This window comes from Phyllostomus hastatus, unplaced genomic scaffold, assembly GCF_019186645.2.
Source record: "Phyllostomus hastatus isolate PE091 unplaced genomic scaffold, TTU_PhHast_1.1 phas_contig_65, whole genome shotgun sequence".
NCBI classification, from domain to species: domain Eukaryota; kingdom Metazoa; phylum Chordata; class Mammalia; order Chiroptera; family Phyllostomidae; genus Phyllostomus; species Phyllostomus hastatus.
The window spans coordinates 8,838,083-8,856,952 of record NW_025333932.1 but is presented as its reverse complement, the minus strand read 5'-3'; positions in this window follow the sequence as shown (position 1 = coordinate 8,856,952).

Here is an 18,870-nt window from a genome sequence, read left to right as displayed (position 1 = left end):
GGTGGGGCAGGGTGGTTAGATGGAGGGAGGGTTGACTGTGCATCTGGAGCTACCCTTGGCTTGTAGGTGACATGATATTGGGAGTCAGCAAGTCCCTACAGGTATGGGAGGGTAAGTTGGCCTTGTAGTAAAGACAAGGTGAGGCCAGAAATGGCAGGGCTACCATACCAGGTGGAAGATGGGCAGAAACTCAGAGGGGTCAACTGCCAGTGAAAGTCCAGGAGAGGCCAAGTCAGTAGGGAGGGGCCCTCACCTGACCAGGCTGACAAAGAATAGACTGAGAGTTTGTTACCTGTAGGACATTAGCAACAGACTGCAGCTGGATGCCCAGGTACCATGTAAACCAAATGACTTCAGGAGAGCCAATGTGCAGTTGGTCCAGGGAAGCACGCCAGCCTTAGACCCAGTCACCTTCCTCCATGAGGGTTTGCTTAGGCCAGCATACCGTCCACTGTAGAAGTTCACATCCTTGACCTATTGACCAGAAGGAAAATGCCCCCACCCCCCACAGTGAGGTCTTCAGTTTCCTTATGCAAAATAGAATCCTAAACAAAACCACAATGAGATATCACCTCATATCCATCAGGATGGCCACTATCTAAGAACAGAAAATAGCAGGTGTTGGCAAGGATGTGGAGAAGTTGGAATCCTTGGTCACTCTTGGTAGGAACATAAAATGGTGCAGCTGCTATGGAAAAATAGTATGGGGGGTCCTTAAAAAAATAAAAAATAGAACTACCATAAGATTCAGCAATCCTACCACTGGGTATATATCCAAAGAATACAAAGCAGTATCTCAAAGAGATAGTTCATTGCAGCATCATTCACAGTAGCCAAGAGGTGGAAACAACCCAAATGTCCATGAAATTATGAGTGGATAAAGAAAATGTAGAACACTGAAGAAAGAAATTGAGGAAGATACAAACAAATGGAAGCATAGGAGGACTTTTCAAAAGTATTCAACCATGGAATATGAAAAAGAGACATTTATTGAAGAAGATACAAGATACAAGAAACATTGTATGTAGGGCAATGACACCTTGGGACCTCACACTGTTCTCCCAGCATCTCTTGTGCTGTTCAAAACACTGCAAAATCCTTTGTTGGAATCACCATCAGCTACTTCATCATATTTTAGTGAATCTCATCGATGGTTTGAAACCTCTTCCCTTTCAAAAGTAATTTTAGTTTTGGAAAAAGCCAGAATTCAGAGGGCACCAAATCTAGTCAGTAGTGGTGCTGAGTCACTGGGGTGATTTGATGTTTCACCAAAAGACTCTACATGAGACATGTTTCGTGAGCGGGCACATTGTTACGATGAAGATGCCAATCACCATTTGCCCATAACTGTGGCCTTCTGAGTCATCTGAATAGATTCTATAGAGAAATGTTCAAGCTTAATGCAAAAGTTGGTGCAGATTTATTGCTCTATGCACTCATTTTTAATGTGATGGCCACACAGTATACATGCTCACTCAGTGGCATCTACCGCCCCAACTGACCAGTACAGTGAAGTCATCAGTATTCACATATATGCATTCTAGTCCACTCTCCTTGGCTGCCAGGTCACATGGATGTCACACAAACAGTTCCCATTATAGTAACAATGGCTGGACTTTTTCCAGACAGGCCTTGTATACCCTGTTCGTGGACTGGAAGATTTAGCATAATCAAAATGTCCAAACTATGCAAAGCAATTTATAGATTCACCGCAATCCCTGTTAAAATGCCAATGACATATTTCACAGGTATAGAACAAGCATTTCAAAAATTTATATAGAACCATAAATTATCCCGAATAGCCACAGCAATTTTGAGAAACAAGAACAAAATGGAGGGATCACAATATCTGACATCAACCTGTATTATAAGGCCACGGTAATCAAAACAGTCTGGTAATGGCATGAGAACAGACATACAAACCAATGAAACAGATTAGAGAGTCCAAAAATAAACCAAATCTCTATGGTCAATTAATATTTGACAAAGGGAGCATGAGCATACAATGGAGTAAAAAACAACCTCTTTAATAAATAGTGTTGGGAGAACTGGACTAGCAAATGCAAACAAAAACCAAAACTAGACCACCAACTTATGCCATACACCAGAATAAACTCAAAACGGATAAAAGACTTAAATATAAGTCATGATACCATAAAAGTCATAGTGGAAAATACATGCAGTAGAATTTCAGATATCCTACATAGCAATATTTTTGCTAATCTATCTCCTAGGGCAATGGAAATAAAGGGAAGAATAGACAAATGGGACTACATCAAATTAGAAAGCTAGTATATGGCTAAAGAAGTCATCATCAAAATGAAAAGGGAAACCTACTGTATGGGAGAATGATACACCAAACAAGTGTTTAACCTCCAAAATATATAAAGAACTCATATGACTCAACACCAGGAAGACAAACAACCCAATTAAAAAATGGACAAAGGACCTGAACAGACATGTCGCCATGAGAACATACAGATGGCCCAGAGACATATGAAAAAATGCTCAGCATCACTAGCCATCAGAGGGATGCAAATTAAAACCACAATGAGAGATCACCACACACCTGTAGGAATGGCCAGTGTTAATAAATCAACAAACAACAAGTGCTGGTGAGGATGTGGAGAAAAGGGAATCCTAGTACACTATAAGTACACTATTGGTGGGAATGATGACTTGTGTAGCCACTGTGGAAAACAGTATGGAATTCCCTCAAAAAAATTAAAAATGGAACTGCCTTTTGACCCTGCTGGGAATATACCCTAAGAATCTTGAAATACCAATTCAAAACAACTTATGCACCCAAATGTTCATAGCAGCACTATTTATCATAACCAAGTGTTGGAAACAGCCTAAGTGCCCATCAGTAGATGAGTGGATTAAAAAACTGTGGTACCTACACACAATGGGATACTATGCAGCAGGAAGAAAGAAGGAATTCCTACCTTTTGCAATGGCATGGATGGAACTGGAGACTATTATGCTAAGTGAAATAAGCCAGTCAATGAAAGAGAAATACCATATGATCTTAGTTATAAGAGGAATCTAATAAACAAAATAAACAAACAAGCAAAACAGAACTAGAGACACAGAACAGACTGACAGCTGCCCAAGGGAAGGTGGGTGAGGAGTGGGGAATATAGTGGAAAGAAGGGGAAGTGATTAGTCAAAGAACATGTATGAATGACCCATGGATATGGACAATGGTGTGGGGATTGTCTGTGAGAGCCAGAGGTGGGCTGGGTGGAGGAAGGCAAAGGGGAAAAATTGGGACAACTGTAATAGAATAAACAAGAATAAAAAAATATCAAATTAAAACAATAATTTAAAAAGGAAAATACAGTATACACCTACAATGGATATATACCTACAATGGAGTAATTCAGACTGTTAAGGAAGGAAATTCTGTCACAGACTACAACCTTGAGGACATTATGCTAGGTGAAATAAGCCAGTCACAAAAGGACAAATACTATGATTCTACTCACATAAAGTATCTAAAGTAAAAAACATCATAGAAACAGAAAGTAAGAGGTGGTTAAAAAGGGTTAAGAGAGGGGATGGAGGAGTTAGTGTTCAGAGTTTGTATTGTAAAGCAAAAGTTTTGGAGATCTGTTGTACACCAGTGTAAGCATACCAGACACTATTGAACCATGCACTTAAAAATGGTTAAGATGGTAAATTTAAGTTACATGTTTTTTTCCCCACATTAAAAAGTAGAGGGCACTTGTTTAGATGGCCAGATTGTCTTTGAAGAAGCAGAGAGAGGGGCCCACCAGGTGTCAAGGTGGACTTTTCTTACAGCCCACGCCTGCTTTCCTTCCCTTGTTCCCATGAAGCCAGAGGACAAAGTCCTCCCTCCTTGAATCCTGCTGGCTCCTCAAAGGTGACAGACAAAGCGTGAGTGTGCCTTCAGAGGGGACCATGGTATTGACTTGTGGGAAATTTGTTGCCAGTTTTGCATTTGCATTTCCTCAGTTCCATTTTTGCAGTTTTCTCTTTTTGGTTGATTAAATTCCAGTAGCATTAAAAAATATTGAGGATGAGGATAAATGAATATAATCTTCCCAGATGGTTTTGGTATTGTCAATTCACTCTCACTGCTATTACACCCACCGCAGTCTTGCCCTCATCACAGTGAATGTGATGAATTCACATCCTGGTGGGGCTGCACCATCAACAGGATATGATGAGGAAACAATCTCAGTCCCATCAGAGGCCTCTTGTGGTTGGAGTTTATAGGGAGTACTGCCAAGTCCCACTCTGGGCAGACAGGCTGTGCAGACTGTTGGGAGGGCAAGGCGAGGTTCTTACTCTCCAAAGAGAGTTGATCCAAGAAGCTGGTATTCAAACTTTTTCCCATGGAACCGGGGGTTGGTAGGGTGGGGGTGGGAAGTGCTTTCCTTGTTCCTGGTATTTTCCAGAAATGAAAATTAAAACACAAGTCACTAAGAGCAATCAGTGAGACTTCAGAAGAATTGCATGTACTTTTGATTTCTATAAAAACCCACACAAGACTTCTTCAACCTTTAATTATATGCAGGAGCTCACAGTTGATCAGGAGGCTTTCATCTCAGCACAGATATCAGCTTCCTAATCCTTTTGCATAATAAGTATTTCAGAGGGTCATCAACACCAATGAGTGTTTTTCCTTCACTCATTTGCATCTGTATTTTTCTCTGACCTGTGATTTATCTAGAAGTATGCTGCTTAATTTCTGAATATTTGATGGTTTTTCAAACTCTAATTCAATTCCATTTTGTTCAGAAAGATATTTTATTAACTTATTTTTCACTGCTTTCTCTCTTTTTAAATAATTTTGATTAATTCTTCTCTTTTTCTCTCTGGACTGGCTTGCTCTACTTTATAATGTTATAGCATAAAAAGACTACCTTAGCCCTAGCTCTGTATGACCTCTCAGCTCTTATGGTCCAACACAGGTAATCATGGAATCCTCACTCTAAATTCTCAGGAGATTGTCTGATTGGGTCAGCCTGGGTCAGGTTCAATCATCTGGCACATAGAATTGATAGGGAGGTCTGGCCTACCCATTTAGTGGGACTATGGATGAAAACAAAATTTAGAAAAAAATGGCGTGTGGTCTAGATGGCACTCCAAAAGTTCTAACATGTCTATTCAGTAGAAACAATTCTCAGATTTTAGAGTTGATGGGTGGGTGGGGGTGGGGAAGGCTTAGAGTAAAATTGTAATGCAGGCCTTGAAAGAGTGTGGCTTGTTCAGTGGTTCCCTTGATGGTTAAATTCTGTCCCTCATGTTGGTGTATACAGTGGTGTCACAGGGATACTGAGAGTTGTAAAATAAACATCATGTCTCTTCTTGAAGTGCCCATTGTATTAAATATTGTGGGAAGATTTAATATGCAAACAAACATGAATGTCTGATGGAGTAGACTGAAAAACAGTCATGATTTTGAAAGACGTATAACAGAACTGAAACTCATGCTGGTGGATGGATCCTTTGTGAAAAAGACCCTGTAGATTCCTTATTAGGAGCTGTGGAAAACTTCATGAGTCAAGAATCCTATCTAGACACCTGGATAAAAACTAGGGGGAGTGAAAATGGGAGGGAGGTGGGGAGGGCTGGGTGGTGGGGCTGGGATGGGATTAAAAAACAGAAAACTGTACTTGAACAACAATTGAAATTTAAAAAAAAAAAACTATCTAAAATCATGAACTATTCCAGAATCTAGAATCATGTCAGGAATCCTGACTAGAATCATGAACTATTTCAGAATATAGAATCATGTCAAGAATCCTATCTAAAATCATACTCCTCACCCTTGTGACTATCTGACATTGAATACCACACTTGATTCTTCAGGGCTTCTTGACTCATAGGGACAGAGGAAAGAATTCTGTTCATGAGAGTAACTTCAGAATGCTTGTTGCATGCCTGTGACATGCAAGGTTAAATATGTTTCTGAACATAGCTTCTTTTGCGTTTACCTTGCTAAAATAAATGAGTAGAAAGTGGGGAAGACAGGTGTGAAGGTAAATGGAAATGGCAAAGCTATTTCCAGTCTTTAAAGAAGAAAAGATGGGGATATAAGAAGACAGTGAGATCATGTTCAAGAAACAATGCTTATTACTAAGCACACTGTCCTCCTTGCAATCTAATTAGGCATGACCCTCATGGAAGTGAGTAAGCACAGCGATCTTCTGGGTTCAAGCCCATGTCAATGACCTCACCCACATATTAGTCCCTGCCTCCTTCTCAAATTTATAGCTGAGCAATCACAAAATTGGCAACACAATACCAAGAACAGCTGGAAAAGGAAATAAGAATTTCTTATTAGCATCAGTTTTCTCTGGGGGAAATAATGTATATGGCGTCATATATAAGAAGATGGCCAAGGTGACATGATGAACCCTGGTACAATGTGTAGACCGTGCAGTAGAATATTATAGTCACTTCAGGTGTTTTCCTCTTTGACTGTAAAAATATTAATACTGTGAAAGTATTTAAATGGAGTGTAAGAGAAAAATGAAGCTTTGTACTATGGTACAAAGTACACTCTGACGCTCTACCCTCAGAGCTGGCTTATCTTGAACCCTAGTAAAGTGTAAATGCCCCTGAAAAGGATATTAATTTTCTTCAGCATTGTGTGCTTGTGAAAGTAGGAAGACATGATCCAGGTTCTAGCTGCAGCTCTGCCCCTGGGTTCCTATGGTCGTGGGTCTAACACTTCTGAAGGGCCAGGGCCTCATACATGTGAACTAGGAGGTCTCTCAGGTTCCACTTTCTATGAATTTGTGAGGAAAAAATTGGTGAGCAGAGTACTTTGGGAATGGGAATCTGAGTGAGCAGGTTTCTACCAGGTCACCCTTCACCTCAAGTACTCCTGATTCAGGACAGTTGCTGACGTGTGGGACCATGGTCTGTATAGCTATCTGGGTTCCAAATCCTGTAAATTCCCTTGAGATTCATCCAGTACCAGTCTGTCTCTATGGCAGGAATGTGTTTATGATCATCTAGCCTATTAGTCATTCTTCATCTCAAGAACTTACCAGAAACAGCTGTGACAACAGACCTGGCTTAGGAGGAAAGCAAATTCAAGTACAAAGCTGAGATCCAGGAGAAGATGTCCAGTAGGCATTTGGAAATATGGGTCCCAGACTGAGAGAGGGCTGGTTTGCAGAGTTATTTATATTTGGGAGGTGGTTGATAAGCACAACTTTATGTGCTTTTTAAAAACAAACAATAATTGTGTATTTGTACTTCCTATGATCTATAGCATAAATTAGATGATGTGACACAGAACTAGAAAACATGTCTGAAGGATTTATGTTCCAAGGTTCCAAACGTGTCTCTTCTTGTCAGGTGTCTTGGGAGAGGGTTAGGGATGAAATGAGTGTTAATATCCTGATGGGATAGTTGTTGGTTCTCATTGTGGTCCTTACACTCTTTCCCACTTCTGCAATAGGACATTCGGCCTTAGTCTCACTCCAGTTGAGGTGAGCTCCTTAGTTAGTAGGATGTTTGGGGAGTTTTTGAAGATCTGTGGGATGTTGGTGCAGAGGTAAGAGGCAGGTAGGCTATGGTGGGGGACCTGGGGCCACGCTCTCCTCAATTCAGGAAGGTTCATTCTGAGGATACTTCTCTGCACTCTGGCCTGTCCCAGGCAGCACCAACCAGCTCAGAGTGCCTTTGCAAAGGGGCTGGAGGTCTCTGAGCGGAGGCAGCCTGCTGACTTTGACACATGGAGATGATCAGCCAGCAGCTCCTGCCTCTGTCTGCTGACCCCATTGTAGGAAGTATTGTACAGATAAAATGACTTACTGCTTTTTCCTTAGTGTTCATGGTGTCTGTAACTTTCCTAGTAATCATGAAATTTTGTGTTTATCATTCATATTCCACTTGAGAGCATCCCTTCTCCCTTCTCCCTCCTGCCATGGCCCATCTGTAGTTCAGATTATCATCTTGTCCAGAAAGTGCTCTCTGGAAAGCCCAAAGCTTGGCAACTTAGTACAGGCCTTTCTGTACCCCATCATCCAGTGTGTATGCCTCACCACCCAGCATGGCTTAAGGCCTAGGGAAAGATGGTTTCATACCACAGATACCTCATTTGGCAGTGCTATCTCCCCAGTCTCCCTCCTCATGTCCATTATCACAGACCTTGAATTGATGCAGACTCTGGCCCACGGGGTCTGTGTGTTGTGGCTGTGATGAACAAATTCACACGGACTACAGAAGTCCTGTGAAGAGAAAGGGACAGCATGGCCACTCTCTACGTGAAAGAGAGAGTCCTGACCTCTGCCTGGAAAGGCTTTTATTGCTTTTCTGGGTACATTACATTGAGGATGGTCCTCATTTACTATACACAGGTTTGCTGTAGATGATTACCTTTTACAGATAATGAAAGAATGTTGCTAATTACTTCAAAGAGAAGGGTGTTGTAGATCAAGGGGGAAAGTGATTGAACTGGTTACGTTCCATACTTGGGAAGTTTAGCACAGATTTTAGGAAGCTACTTTAAAGATATGAAGTAAGCATTTGCTGCCTCACTTCAGGGTGAGGGAGTTTTAGCAAAAAGCAAGCCTCAAAGCAGCCCAGGTACAATGCAGACCTGTTTCCCCATGGGAAAACCGATCCGTGTGTTTGGCTCCTGTGTGCCAACCTCATTCCCTATTGGTTTTCCGAATCAGGAGCTGGGCTACATTCCCCGTACCACATGGCATGGTTCCATATATTGAATCACTGTTTTCATTCCCCATTACATTACTCCTCTGACCAGCAGGCTAAACCAAGTATCTTTCTGGCTCCTGTGCTGTCATTAACATGCTTCTTATGTAACTCAAAGCAGCTGGTCCCTGCCCAATCTTCCCTCCTTAGACAAACCTTGCTTATTCAGAAACTTTGGGAAGAAAGTATTTTTGAATAAGTGATAGATCTGAAAAGATAAGGATTTGCAACTTTCAGGTTGGAAACTCTTTAATTTTAACCATTGTAATAGACAGCTTCCCCAAATACATTGTTTACATTGTTTAGTACCTTCTTAAACAGAGAAAATAGGATGTAATATAACTTTGTCTTCATGTCTTGGAATCCTTATTTGTGAACAAAGATTTTGTTCTCTGCTGCAGTACAATAGGACCCTGGGAGTCTTTGTGGGACATAAAGGATCCTAGATTTCTATGATTCTAAAGTTATTTTGTGAACTTTTAAATAGACTCCCTGTCTCCCTGTTTTATATCAGGTCATTGCCTAGCTCTTCTGGAAATTCTTCTACCCCAATTTTCTAATTTTCGTCATTTACTGTGGGCATAGAGAACAATTAACATACACTCACACACATGAGCACAGGCATATCCACGTGTGTATTAGAACTGTGTGTAAGGAATTGTGAAGAATTTCTTCTGAGTCAGTTAAATAGGTCATGAGTTTTCTATCTTCATTTTCTAGAGGCCATGTTTGTTCATGTTTTAGCTCATGGATCTTTCATCAAATAGAAGCAAGTTTAACATTGGTGATAAGTTACTCCCAGATTTCTAGGAATCATATATCTTTCTAGAAACTTCTTCCTCAGCCTCATTCTTTGTTTTCACTTGATTCTAGAGCAGTCAATGGTTAGTGAAAAGAAATTCCTTTTATAAGTGGTTCCTTATTTTATTATCCCAACTTCACATACAAATGATTTCACTATCTTTAAAAACATTGTCATGATGTTCTCAAACTATTCTCATTTAAAAAAAAATCCCACAGGTGCAAAAACAAACTCAACCACAATGCTGTCTCCCAAATTGTCCTCTTTGGCATGATTCTGTGGAAAGCTGGATAAGTGAACAGGTCCGTTTGATGGAATGTAACACATCCCTGCCCCATTATTCAATACCTTGAATCTAAGTCCTTTTCAACTAAACAGAGGTATATTTTCTTTTATATTGTTGACTTTGACCCTGCAGCTTAGAAAAGAACACTTGTGCAACATTTTCTGGGTCAATTTGTCATCTGCTCAGAGCAGACATGCATTTTTCTCATCATTAAAGGGAAATTAAATCTATCTGCATAATCCCCCATTCTGCTTTGTTTCTTTCAGTCCTTCATGTTGATTCTGACATATTAATGAAGGGAATGAAGGGAATGTCTCCTGGCCCCCAGCCCCCATGGGGGCATGGGCGTGGTAGGGGGGGAGGAGGAGGAATGCACTCATTCATGTTGGCCTCATGACCTGTTTGTCTCAACTCTCCCAAAGTATTTGTTTCAAATGCAGATTCCTGGGCTGGACTCTGCACCTACTGAATCAAAACTTGTGGAGGATGAGGCTTTGTAATTTTCATTTTAAGTCAACTAGACAATTGGTATGTTTTTGTTGACTCACTGAAGTCTGTGCATCTGACTTTACATCAAAACAAGAAATAGTTAAGCTTAAATACTTACAGAATATTATTCATAGTTAGGTTTTATTATGGTAAGGATAATATCTTTCATTTGTATGACAGCATTTTTAATCTTTCAAAGTGTTTTCCTCTATCATAGGAGGTGTTATTACCTCCATGTTAGAGATGGAGTCAAGGCCCCTGCGACTTCATGACTTGCAAAAGAAAGAGTAGCCCAGTAGCTAGGAGTCAGGACCAACACGCAGGTCTACCCGCCTTGATTTGCTGCACATCAGGTGTCTAGGACCCAGCACACAAGAAGGCGTTATTAAAGTTTCGCTGAGGAGTAGGCCTGAGCAGGATTGGCGCCCCTGAGCTGCTCCATGTGCTGTGCAGTAGGCTGTGCATTTGCTTCAGGAAAATGAAATCAGAGACGAAGCTCTGGGCACCGGGCACGGGGCAGAAACGGGGATCTGAACACAAAGACAATCTCATTGCTCTCCAGTTCATCCCTTCAACTTTCTCATTTCCTCCACTCCCTCTTTCCTGTAAAGACCCAAATGCAGATATAATTATATGGGATTAAGTTGGTAAAAGCCAGGCTTCTTTCCTAGAGATTGATATGTTAACGTGGGGCAGTTTCTCAGGACTCCAGGAGATTTGCCTTCCCCAAACAGTGTTTCTTTATTCCATGACACCGCCTATGACACAGCCTAACTATCACCAGACTAAATTTAAAATATTTTCTTTTAAGCCCCCAAGACTTCTTCCCTCTTTTGGTCCTAATTGCAATCTGTAACTTCTGTCTGGGAGACTGAATTCAGAGGGAGTGGGATGATCCCTGTGCTGGCCTTATTGCTGGTCCCTGCTGGCAGACCCAGACCTGGAGTCTGGAGGAGGTGAGGGAAATGCTTTCCAGCCCTGCCTGCCTGTTCTTATCTCTGTATCAATTTAAGCATGCTAGCTGGTCTTTGGTCAAAAGGAATCTTTTCATGCAAGCTGTATTGCACTTAAAAAAATAGCAACAGTCAAAATAAACATATGACCTTGCCTGCCACCTTCCAACTATGTACTGGGTTGGCCAAAAAGTCCATTTAGTTTTTCCCATAAAATAAAAGACACGTTTTTCATTTTCACCAATAACTTTATTGATTTGGATATTTTGAGTATGTTGACTCTCTCCCATGTGGTATAGTGTTAATTGTTCTCAATTAATGTCTCAATTTGATCGCTATCAACTTCAGCTGGTCTACCCCACTGTGGAACATCATTGTCCCGTGAGAAATCTCCAGCACGAAACTTCGCAAACCACTTTTTGACATGTTTGACCAGTCACAGCACCTTCTCCATACACTGCACCAATCTTTTTTTGTGTTTCGGTCACATTTTTACCTTTCTTGAAATAATAAAACATAATGTGCTGAAAATGTTGCATATTTTCTTCCATCTTTAACATTAAAATGGCTACACAAAAATTCACTAATTTTGATGTTTTTTTAAAAAATGCACACTGATTGACAGCTGTCACAGTGCAATCTAACAAAATTGTTTCAAAAGAAGTTAAAGACAACTAAGCACTACTACAGCCATCTTACAGGAAAAATGAAGTGAACTTTTTGGCCAACTTAATATAAGAAAGTGACTGAAAAGTGGAATGATCACTGAGCTTCTTGGCATTGGAGAATGGCTGAACTCTGGAGGCAGCCTGCGAGGAGAGAAGGCAAGCAGGGTCAGGGTCAGGAGAAGCTTGCTGGCCTTGACACATCATCCCTAATTACGAGGACTTTGTAAACTCCTTCCCTTTCCCCATACAGGGCTTGTAAAAGGCTCCACAAACCTCTGCCTTCCTGTGCCTCCCTGCCCCTAGGGGGAAATCCGTTTCTAACAGGAAGTGCAAAGCGAAGTTCAAAGCTTTCTCCATCCAAAGAAAGTGTGCCTGATCCAGTTTAACATGATTATGTGACAATTAAAAAAAAAAAATCCAGGGCCATTCACTGCATCACTGGCTTGTGTTGGCCCCTTACTCCCCACCTTTCTAAAGATACTCATGATTTCCTGGTTTGGCATAAAGATTCACGTGCAAATTGAGGGTCAGAGCTGCTCATAGCTTTGCACTATTAGGGAATGCAGAGTTACAAAGAGATTATGTTGGAATGTTCCCACCAGAGGCTCCAGCTTATGGCAGAAAGGACAAAGAAAGGAAGCCAGGGTCCCCAGACCCTGGGTCAGATTGCGTGGCCTACGATTTTCTGTGTGACTGCAGACTTGTTTCCTTGCTATAAAACAAGCACAGTTCAGCCTATGTTAAAAGGGGGCTAAAAGGGGTCATAAATCTTTCTGGGCATTGAAGATCCTCGGAGAACTCAGCCTGATGTCTTTTACATCTGTTTCGGGTTCTCAGTCTCATCTGGCTCAGCTGCCTTTTTTCCAGCGATAACTCAGCAGCCCCTTTCAGCCAGCTGAGTAGCAGGGATAGGGTATTCACCCTCAAAGCCCTGAGGATGAGGGGTGAGCATCCAGGCAGCAGGCCGGCCCCCAGGGCTGGCCCACTGACACCGAAAGTCTATACTCTGGGGCCAGTGGAGGGCGGCACACACAGTCCGGAGCCCGGTGGCGGTGGCGGGTGGGAGAGTGCTGGCTGAGGTTGGTCACACGGAGATTGAATTTCAGCTGAATTAGATCAGAGCTGTGGGAAACAGCACCTCCTTCACATACACACACACACACAGCCGGTCTTTAGGATGATGTGGGAGGGCGGCCAGGGAGATGGGGGCAGGCAGCTGCAATGAAATCCCTATCAGCTAACAGCAGCTAACAGCTAACTTAATTACTGCACGCGTACCTATCCCAGTGTGCCCGCCAGACACTGCAGATGCTGGGGTTTTAGACTGTGAGGCTCCACGGTGTCAGGGAGAGATGGGGCAGTCAGCATGAATCACACCCTCCTTGGGGAGGAAGGCTGTGTGTGTTTTTAAAGGAGGCAAAGCACGATTAAGGAAGTATGGGAAAGGTATGGGACCTCTAGACCCACAGCTGCAGAAGGCAAACTGCAGAAGGGATTTTGGTGGCTTTAACTGGTACCTTTCGGATTTGATGTTTTACAGCATTTCATTAACATGCAACGTGAGCCTTCAATGCCATGAGTGTTGGCTCCTCTAATCTCCTTTTTCTGCTTAATAACCTGACACCACTCCAGTGACCCAGAATACCAGCCTTTCTGGGGTCGGGGAGGCATTGGAGGACTGGAACATGGGGGAGGGAAGGTTTTAGAATTAAAACGGAACACTTGCAGTCTTATTAGAAAGGGCAAGAAGTCAGCTGCTTTGAAATCCAGCCTCAGCAGGGGTGAGGAAGCAGGAGAGAGTGGGAACACATTTGGTCCTGGGCTGGCACCTGGGTATCTTTCTCGAGGGCAGTGACGGCCTGGCATTCTGTACACACCAAAGCTGTTTGAATCGCAAGCCTTCAAATGGTCCTTTTTTCTTTCCCTGTCACTCAACAAGAGGCTGGAGGAAAAAAAAATCCTATAGCAGCTTCCTCTGAACTAGTCAGAAAACAGTCCCTTGGGGCTGCCAGCGTTTCTTAATCTTCTGGTTTGCACATCAAATTTGAGCCCAGTGCTGTAGATGAGAACATGACCTCAAACCAGTGCTCACTAAAGGTCCCATGTTTATCACAATGCAGTGTGCTTTCTTCATACAGCTCCTTTTCTTGGACTGAGGAGCTTCTGGAGTTTGCACAATGTTTGGGTCTGAGGAAACCAACGGGATGTTCCTAGCAGGATGAATGATGCCCCTCTGCTCACAGACAGAGATCCAGAGCAGAGACATTCTGCGGTGCAGGATCCGACTTGAGGCTTGAATTCTTAGGCACTGACCCCTTTGCTGGATATCTCATGATTCACAAAAGGAGAAAATTAGAATCTTGACAAGAACTTTGGTGCCATTAACGCTTCTGCTAAATCAGGCACATACCCAAAGGGTGCTTGGGAAGATGGCCCGGAGTCTGTGAGTCCTCTGGAACTGTATTAAACAGTTATACATAAAAAAGTTATATATTCCCTGCCCCCAGCTCTAGAAAGCACACTCTTATGGATTCAATATTCAAGAGTTTTAAGAGTCACCCAGATTTAAGAACTAGTCTTTTATATTAAAGATTTTCCAAAGGTCATCTTTGGTGGGGGAGGGCAGCTGGCATTGGCAGTCACAGGGTCTGCAAATACAAGGGGGCACCTACTGTATGCTGTGTTGCCTGGCTATTCAGTGCATGTAACTTGATGCAAATAACTAAGGGACAGCAAACGAAAGTAAGCAGGGTACACTCTACCCACATCAGGGCTACTTGATGTGGGTGTCCCAGGTGGTATGTCATCAACTGATACTCTGGTCCTAGAAGTGTAGTCCCAAGGCTGTGTCCTGAGAGGACATTTTAACAAAGACAGAAAACATAAATGAGAGCCTTAAAGAGCATTCTGGCTGGTTCCAGCTCGTGACGCCCCTGGATAAGGAAGTTAGGTGAGTATAGAGCACAATTTGGACCCACAGAGAGAGTGTGCAGGCCTGTGGGCCTATGGTGTACACACTCCCAGCTGCAGTGGCAGGAAGGATGCTTGGGGACCAGGTGGTTTTCATCATACATCCTGAAAAATGACATTAGTGCCAGGATCCCACAGTCCTCTATTCCGGAGTTGGTGTTCTGTTGCAAATTATAGACATATTTTTCTCAAGAAAATCCAATTTTATAAATAAGCTGATCAATTGTGAGTGGTAATTGTTGGCATTAAGTGGTAGCTACTGTTGATGCCAGATTCATATGAACAAAGCTTTACATACTTTATCTGAAGTGACCTTACAACATGGTGAGATAGGTTCTAATTCTTCCATTTTTCAAATGAGTAACTTAAGGCTTAGAAAGTTTATGTGACTTCCTTGCCATTAGTGCCCCACAGTTCTGTCTGATGGGTTCTCTCTGACAGATGAGGCTGTCTCCAAGGACTGCGCTCTTATGTTGTCCACTAGACAGCTTCTCAGTACAGTAGGATTTGATGCTTTGCCAAAAATGTCCAGACCTCAAATTCATCTTCAACATGACTTGATTTTCAAAGCTAGGAGGAAAAGAAATGGATGTTTACTGAGTGCCTACTCTAGCCAATCCTCTGCCAGAGGACACAAATATCTCATTTGGTCAAAATGAAAATTGATGAAAAACTCAAGTCCTATGGAATATTTAAAAATGCATTTATAAGTTAAATGTATTTTGTACACACATGCAAATTACTTCCCACTGGGAAATCACAAACTTCAGATTTTCCCCAGGGCAGAGGGCAGCTTATACCCACTGGTCATCTTTTTTGCCTGGTAGAATATCTTCCCTAGATCAATAAACACTGAATGAACGAGAAGGTACAAGAATGAACCTATTCTGGAGACAGCCATCAGAAAGTCTTATTCTTTAAAACAGTAGCAGATCACCCTGGGCACCAGACATCAAGATATGGATATAGCTCAATAGGCATATGAATCAAGTTCATAGCAGAAGGCTAAGAAAGGTGAAAGAAAAACAAGAGGGTATGGATATCTCAATTTTGAAACTTGAAAAACTATACTTTGTTATTCTAATGTTTAATTGTTTCTGTTCAGATTGGGGAAATGAAATGCTCAGGCTAGATGAAAGTTCTACACCCATGAACACAAAACCTGCCCTTTTCAGAGATCTCAAAGAAGGAGACCTTTTGTGATTTTTTTTTTCATTGTTGTACTCTGGTCTACATGATATTCAAACATAAAATCTCCCCTCTCCTCTCTCTCAGAGAGCTTGTATTTGGAAAATGTTGATATGCCTGGGGTCTTCGGTTTGGGGAAATTAACATTTTATTTTGGGTTTGGGAGTGCTCATAATTAAACAAAATGCAATGCTGGTAGGGAACCAGAGATGGAAAGAATGAACCAACTTTGAGGACAGCAATCATGGGCTTGAATTGTAGCTTAAGAAAGGTTGAGAGTTTCTGTTGAGAAGTGTCCTGAAGCAAGAGCTCCAGGGGGAACTGGGCACTTTTGGACTTGAATATTTGCTTCAGGCTGTGGATAAACCACCCCTCATGGGATATGCAGGTCTTCATGTGTTTAAAGACAGAGGGCTGGTGCAGATGCTGTCTTCAGACTGCTTGCAAGTCTCTGGTGTGGGCAGAGTTTGTGGAAGGTCGTCAAATAAACGGTTAGTTGCTCCCTGTGTTTCGGTCAATGTCTACTTGCCCTTATGTCTTTAGGCCAATAGCAGAGCCTGTAGAATCTGGAAGAGTTGATACTCATGAGGCTCAGAGCTCTTTAAGGAGTTTCTCTCACTCTTGCTCCACGTGTTGCAATTAAGTATCCCAGTTAGACTGTTCCAGGTCTCCTTCCCTCCTACCTTCTTTCCTTCCCTTGTGCCTTCCATCTTGCCTTCCACCTGTCAGTTTACTCACTAAATCATTTGTTTGTATAACAAACATTGATAGAACCTCTCCTGTGGCTTCATAGCAGCCCCATCTACTGGGATGGGACACATCATTAAGCACTTGGAGTTCAGTGTTAGAGTCCAAATCATGCCCAGCTGTCAAGAGGGGCCCTGACCACTGGCAGTCAGGGGTAAGGAGATATCCCTGGAGGAAGTGAGCTTGAGCTGAGCCTTGAGGGATACAAGAAACCTTTGATGGGAGCAAAAGACTTGGTGAGACCAGCAGTGAAATCATGGTGGGGTTGGGGGAGAGGGCAGCAAAGGGAAGTTGTGGAGACATTGGGAAAGGAGGCAACCCTGCCCAGGACCCTGGCTATGGGTGGAGCCAGGAGAGGAGATGAGTCTCATATGAAAGACAATTGCTAACATTATTGAGCACCTGCTGTTTTCTAGCACTGTTCTAATGGCTTTATATGTTTTGACTTAGTTAATCATTACAGCAGTCCTATGTGGTGGGTATTAATGTGATGCCTATTTTACAAATTCACAGGGAGATCAAGTGTCTTGCCCAAAAGCACACAGCTAGGGAGTGGGGAGGCCAGGATTCATCCCAGACAGCTGGGCTCCAGAGCCTGCACGTTAATCGCTATGCCAGGTCACTGTTATCACAGCTTCAGTCTTGCCTTGACCAGTGAGAAGGTGACTCTGTCCTACCGATTGGTTTTAGTGGATGTCACCATGAGTGTGGAGATGGTTTTCTTATATCCCTCCTTAGACAAAAAGCCTGGTACATGTTAAGGACTCACTAAATATTTATGGAATAAACAATAAGTGAATTCATTGATTTTTATTTCTTCACCTTATGAGAAAATGAATTCAGACATCTTCAGGGTTATGCTTAATTTCTCATTTGAGATGTCAGTTAACACCAATGCATTTCATTAAGAGCTTGTCATATATATATATATATATATATATATATATATATATATATATTCAGAAATCTGAAATATTCAATCCCAAGTCATAATTAGAGAAATTAACTTCTTCTAAAATTATGAATCAGTGAGTTGTGTGTATGCTCAACGTGTGTTACAATGAGGTCCAGGGATGGAATTTACCCAGTGAGAAATGAGTGCATTGATTGATTTCTATATATTTTAGTGTCACAAAGAAAGTTCTTTCCTTTAAAAGAAGAAAATAGCACACTAGAAACAGAAAAGCGTGTTTTCTGTTCAGTCAGCAAGGCGAGGCCTTATGTGGTGTGTCCATCAACACTGATAAGCTGTGACACCAGGAGGCTCAGAGGATCTCCAGCTGTTCTGACTTCGCTGGATCCTGGAGCTCTGTGATCCCTGTCAGGAAGGAAGGGGGGTGCCGAGAACACTAATTATCTACTCAAATGGAGCTTTATGCATTATTTGGGAAGCCATATATTTTGAACTTCCGGAGACCTTCATTCATTTTCTGGTTTTCTTCAAGGGCATGTGTTTTCATGATTTTAGTGGGTGCAGCTTCTCTATAAAGCCTCCTTCAAAAAGAGGCAAAGTTTAATAAAAACCAGTCAAAACTAAGGCAAGATCATTGTTTTCTAAGGAAGAAACATTTTTTCTTTGATTTCTTAAGTGTATTTGTCGTTTCAATAGTATTCGATGCACTTTATTTCATTGCAAAGACTATTAAGATTACAACTGCCAAGATTTGTGTGCTTCATAATTTACAAATCTACAGATATCCATAATATGATTTATATTTGCTCATTTGGTTCTCATCAGCCCTTGCTGAAATGATGAGCGTTATCATGACCCTATCTTGACAGATAAAGAGACAAAGTTCAAGAGGACACCTCATGAAAGATAAAGTAGCCAGAACTTGAACCCAGTTCAGACTCTAAAACCTCCCCCTCCCATTCATTCTGCATATAAATCAAGGAAAGTAGGGAATTTGAGATTGAGTGTCCACCCAAGCGAGGCGATTTTGTACACTCAATCTCATTTACAAGCTGCAGGAAACTAGTATCAAAGATGAAGAAATTAAGGTTCAAAGAAAGCCATAGCATAATCAATAAAATATATTTTTAAAGAAAGAAAAGAAAAAA